The sequence below is a fragment of the Rhinatrema bivittatum genome, chromosome 5 (assembly GCF_901001135.1).
Source record: "Rhinatrema bivittatum chromosome 5, aRhiBiv1.1, whole genome shotgun sequence".
NCBI lineage: Eukaryota > Metazoa > Chordata > Amphibia > Gymnophiona > Rhinatrematidae > Rhinatrema > Rhinatrema bivittatum.
Window position 1 is genome coordinate 128640963 of NC_042619.1, and position 6000 is coordinate 128646962.

The window sequence follows — 6000 nt, forward strand, 5'->3', positions numbered from 1 at the left end:
ACATTCTGTGCTGGAGACCATTTTTTTAATTTTTTTTTTAATTTTTTTTTTTTAAATCATGGATTTATGCCTAAGAGGCTAATGCTGAAATAATTCAGTAACTGACAGGGGCGTCCTTAGCTCTGAGCACATGGGGCTGGCAACTAAAAAACAAAACAAACCAAAAAAAAAAAAATGTTCTCCTCTGACTCACCCTGCTGTTCATGGTTTGCAAAGGCATCCCCCCCCCCCCCCCCCCACCCAACCTCAGCCTTGGCCAGCAATTGTAATTCTTCTTTCTACCTTAGGGCTTTTTCCTTCCTGCTGCCCACGCAGTAGAAGTAGAGTAGAAGCTGTTTGAACCGAGGGTGCTCTTGTGTCTGTGGAGCCCTGCACAGTTCAAACATTAGTTGTTGGAACTGCATAGGTGCGTTCAGATCAAGCAGCTCATCTATAGTCTGACTGGTGTATTGGTGTTCTAAGGTCTGTAGTAATATTTGTATTGCTGCCCTATCTTAGGAAGGGTTGCTGTTATTCAAGTCCTGGGAGTTAGTGCTGTTATGGTATAGCAGGTTTGCTACATAGATTCTCTTTTTTTTTTTTTTTTTTTTAGGATTTTGTTACTTCAAAATGTCTCTGGCAATAGAAAGTGTTTATGTTGCTGTTACTGAGGTGACTAGTATTTGAATTTTTTTTTTGTGTGTGTGATGAATGAAAAGGGGAAATTCCTGGGTTCATTGTTGAGAGAATTTCTGTAGAAGGACAGGATCTTTGTTGAGTCTGTCTCTTCCTGTATAGATTCCTGATTTTACTCCCTTATTGATAAAGAATTGATTGAATGATGTCATCATAGAGTTGTAATTATATTTATTTATTAGATTTATATTCCGCCATTCAGGCACTTCACAGTAGATTACATACCCTGTCACCAGAGGGGTTTATAATCTAATCATAGTTTTTACTGGGTAGTTGAAACTAGCTGAGAAGGGACAGATGATCCTTGGGACTTTCTCTTATTGTGTCTGTCATAGTAGGTTTTAACATAGGATGCCATGCTGTGGGGGTGGTGTGTGTAACAATGTCACTTTGGCTTGCTCTGTTCCATATACAACTTGTTCCCCTGTCAGCTCATCAAGTACTGCTATTGAGCAAGACCACTGCTGGTCTGGAATGGGAAAGTCAGATTGTGCCCCGATTTCTGGAGGGAGTCAGTTCTTGTGTGCTGTGCTGGGTCATAAGAACATAAGTTGCCATACTGAGTCAGACCAAGAGTCCATCAAGCCCAGCATCCTGTTTCCAACAGTGGCCAATCCAGGTTACAAGTACCTGACAAGTATCCAAAACATTAAATAGATCCCATGCTTCTAAAGCCAGCAATAGCAGTGGCTATTCCTTAAGTCAGCTTGATTAATAGCAGTTAATGGACTTCTACTCAATAACTTATCCAAAGCTTTTTTAAACCCAGCTTCACTAAGTGCCCTAACCACATCCTCTGGCAACACATTCCGGAGCATAATTGTACATTGAGTGAAAAATAATTTTCTCTGATTAGTTTTAAACATGCTACTTGCTAACTTCATGGAATACCCCCTAGTCCTATTATCCAAAAGAGTAAATAACCGATTCATGTTTACCCATTCTAGGCCTCTCATGATTTTATCAACATAACATAAGAAATTGCCATACTGGGTCAGACCAAGGGTCCCTCAAGCCCAGTATCCTGTTTCCAACAGTGGCCAATCCAGGCTACAAGTACCTGGCAAGTACCCAAACTTCTATCATTTTCCCCCTCAGTCATATCTTCTCCAAGCTGAATAGCCCTAAAATGTTTAGCCTTTCCTCAGGGGAGCCATTTCATCCCCTTTATCATTTTGGTCACCCTTCTCTATAACTTCTCTAGTGCATCTATATATGTTTTGAGATGTGGAACCAGAATTGTACACAATATTCAAGGTGCGGTCTCACCATGGAGCGATACAGAGACATTATGGCATTTTCCGTTTTATTCACCATTCCTTTTCTAATAATTCCCAACATTGTTTGCTTTTTTGACTGCCACAGTACACTGAGCTGAAGATTTAAATGTATTATCCACTATGATGCCCTCATCTTTTTCCTGGGTAGTAGCTCCTAATATGGAGCCTAACATCGTGTAATTACAGCAGGAGGGGTTTTTTCCCTATATGCATCACCTTGCACTTATCCATATTAAACATCTGCCATTTGGATGCCCAGTCTTCCATTCTCGCAAGGTGGTCCTGCAATTTATCACAATCCGCTTGTGATTTAACTACTCTGAATAATTTTGTATCATCTGCAAATTTGATTACCTCACTCGTTGTATCCCTTTCCAAATCAATTATAAATATATTGAAAAGTACTGGTCCAAGTACAAATCCTTGAGGCAGTCCACTGTTTACCCTTTTCCACTGAGAAAATTGACCATTTAATCCTACTCTCTGTTTCCTGTTTTTTAACCAGTTTATAATCCACGAAAGGACCTCTCCTCCTATCCCATGACTTTTTACTTTTCCTAGAAGCACTTTATGAGGAACTTTGTCAAATGCCTTATGAAAATCTAATCTCCTAGCGTGTAGCCAGATGGACTCAGGACCAGTGGGTTATGTGCTCTTCTGCTAGCAGATGGGAGACTGAGTCCGATTTCAAAGCTGACGTCACTCAAGATATACCCCTGCAGTAACCTCAGCTCTTCAGCATCTCTCTGTCTCCTAGCAGATGCGGACACTATCACACACAGTAGAATAGTGTTAACAAATACAGCAAAGAAGAAAAAAAGAAAATTTACCTTAAAGAAGATCAAGCCCTGCTCTCCTGCAGTGAAACCTAAGGGACCCTCCCCCAACTGAGAATTCCTGAGGCGATTCAGATATCCCTCAGAGGTGTGCCTTGGTCCGGTAGCCGTTCCCAGCGTGGACTTAGCCCCCAGAGTGGCTGAAAGGCAGTGGGTGAGAAATCGAGCGCAACGGTGAAGGTAAAGACCTCTCCCCCCGCAGCTGGAGACCGTCTTGGCACTCGATCGGTAAGCGCCGAGACCAGGTAAGCAGAAAACTTTAAATCAGGTCTCCGAGGCTCTGATTGCTGTACTGATTTGAATTACTTCCTGGTGAGGTAAAAGGGGGAGCATCAATCGATTTGAGCAGCCCTGGTTGGGCTAGGCCCCGATCCGGTGCAGGAGTCCAAGTGGAGACCCTCGGGGGGCGTCATCTTACACACGTGGGTGTCTGCACCATCTTCCCTTCTCGACCGGCGGTACACGCGGAACAGGCCAGGCAGCCGATGTGCCTAACTTGCGCACGTCCAGTACAGACACACGCACAACTGATTGCACACCGCGAGCGTAACTGAGCGCACCCCGCATGCACAGCCGCGTTTACAGCTACATGTGTGCATTGAAGCTAGAGGCAATGGCACTGGCACCCAAGAAGACCAGAAGGCACTCTCTTTGCACAGCCTGCAACATAAGAGCCGCGCAGCCTGAACTGGAGTCCTGCCTATGCCAGCTTTGCGAGGAAGCCCAGGGGGAACCAAAGCCTAGCCCCTCACTGTCTGGGGATGGGTCCAGAACTACTATAGACTATTGTTCTCTGAATCCATGCATCTGTTGAGATGGCTTCTCTACAAGAGGGCACCTCAGGGGCTCCTACGCCAACTCCCCCTGGGATTAACATAGACCCAGAGGCCTTCTCCTGGTTAGAATTTTTCCAAGGGCTGCAAGCCTTCGTTCAGGCGCAATCAGCCCTGGCTGTGCCCCGGGCTCACCCCCTTCCGGAAGCACAAGATCCTCCTGGCCCTGCTCGGATGCCTCGAGCCATGCCTCGCCTAACCAAGAATTTCCCTGACAGGGACCCAGACACCTCCGATGATGATGGCGACTCCCTGGAAGAAGGAGAAATCCCTCCAGGCCTGAAACCATACCGAACCATGCTTTGCTTCTTCCACAAGGATGAATTACCAGCCCTTGTTTCCCAAACTCTGAAGACTTTGGGTATTCCAGGCACGGACCTGATGGCGAAACCAAAGAAGAATCCCATCCTGGTGTCCTTCATAAAGCCTCGTGCTATTTCCCAATGATGGAAGCCATCCAGGAACTGATTGGCCTGGAGTGGGATGCTCCGGAGGCCAGCTTCAAAAGGGGTCGGGCCTTGGAAGCCCTATACCCTCTAGAACCAGCGACCAAGGAACACCTGCGTTTCCCAAAAGTGGACACCATGGTCTGTGCCGTCTCAAAGCGAACAACTATTCCCATTGAGGGAGGGGCTGCATTGAAAGATACTCAGGATAGATATTTGGAATCCATCCTTAAGCAGGCCTTCAACACAACAGCGATGACACTGCAGATTGCTTTCTGCTGTGCACTGGTGGCATGTTCCTGCTTGCTCCTCTCGGAACGTATACTGGTGAGACGATGAAACCTGCAGCAGCCTTCCTGATGGATGCAAGCTCAGACCTGGTGCGTATCTCAGCCAGAGGCATAGCCTCGGTAGTGGCAGCCAGTCGACAACTATGGCTATGGAATTGGTCGGCTGACACGACATCTAAAGCAAATCTCACAAGAATGCCCTTTAAAGGATCTCTCTTGTTCAGAAGCGAATTGTAGAAGTTAGCCAGCAAATAGGGCGAATCCCCAGTGCCTCGGCTACAGGAAGATAGAAATAAAAGATCTCTGCATCCCTCACCCAGAAGAACCAAGGGCAGAGGCTCACAACGCTTTGGACCCTACAGGAGCTCACAGTTCCAGGCACCTCGTCCCTCCGGAAGGTCCCAGCCCTTTCGGAACCAATAGACCAAGAGAGGAGCAGGCCCGGGGGCAGGCTCCAGCCATGCTCCACAATGAGAATGGACTGACCCATCCACAGGAAGAGGAAATAGGGGGCCGACTTGCCCTCTTCTACCAAAAATGGGTCGAGATCACGTCAGACAAATGGGTACTAAACATTCGAGAAGGCTACTCTCTGGAGTTCTGCAGCATCCCTCGAGACAAATTTATGATGTCACCCTGCCACTCCCACACCAAGAGACTGGCAGTGGAAGCCACCCTGACAAGACTACTCAGTCTGAAGGCAATAACTCCGGTTCCCACACCCCAACAAAATACGGGGCGCTATTCCATCTATTTTATCGTTCCCAAGAAGGAAGGATCCTTCCGATCCATCTTGGATCTCAAGAACGTCAACCATCATCTGCAGATAACACTTCCGCATGGAGACCCTTCGTTCTGTCATAATGGCAGTACAACCAGGAGAGTTTCTAACCTCCCTGGACCTCTCCGAAGCCTACCTTCACATTCCAGTCTATCAAGATCACCAGCGTTTTCTACGCTTTGCGATACTGGGTCACCATTACTAGTTCTAAGCACTACCTTTCAGCCTAGCAACCGCCCCCCAGAACATTCTCCAAAATTATGGTGGTCGTGGCGGCAACACTGAGAAAAGAAGGGATCTTGGTACACCCTTACCGGGATGACTGGCTGATCAGGGCAAAGTCTTCGAAAGAGAGCCGGCAGGTGACCAGCAGAGTCAAGAGCCTACTGCAGGAACTCAGTTGGATCGTGAACACGGGCAAGAGCAGTCTGCAGCCTTCTCAATCTCTAGAGTACCTGGGGGCCCATTTTGACACCAAACAGTCTTCCTCCCTCCCCCGAGGAGAAGGAAACTGATGGAACAATTACGACGATTGATGACCAATGCATGCCCCAAGGTATGGGACTATCTTCAAGTCCTCGGCCTCATGGCATCAACCCTGGAGGTCGTCCCGTGGGCAAGGGTCTACATGCAACTCCTCCAATGCTCCCTATTGTCACGATGGAACCCACTGTCCCAGGACTACTCAATTTGCCTTCAACTACCAGCAGAGGCACGTTCTCAGCTTCAGTGGTGGCTACAGGAAGACCACCTAAGCAGAGGAGTAAGCCTATCCCCACCAAACTGGATTTTACTCACTACAGATGTGAGCCTGCGAGAGTGGGGAGCCCACTGTCAGGAGCTGATGGCCTACGGACAA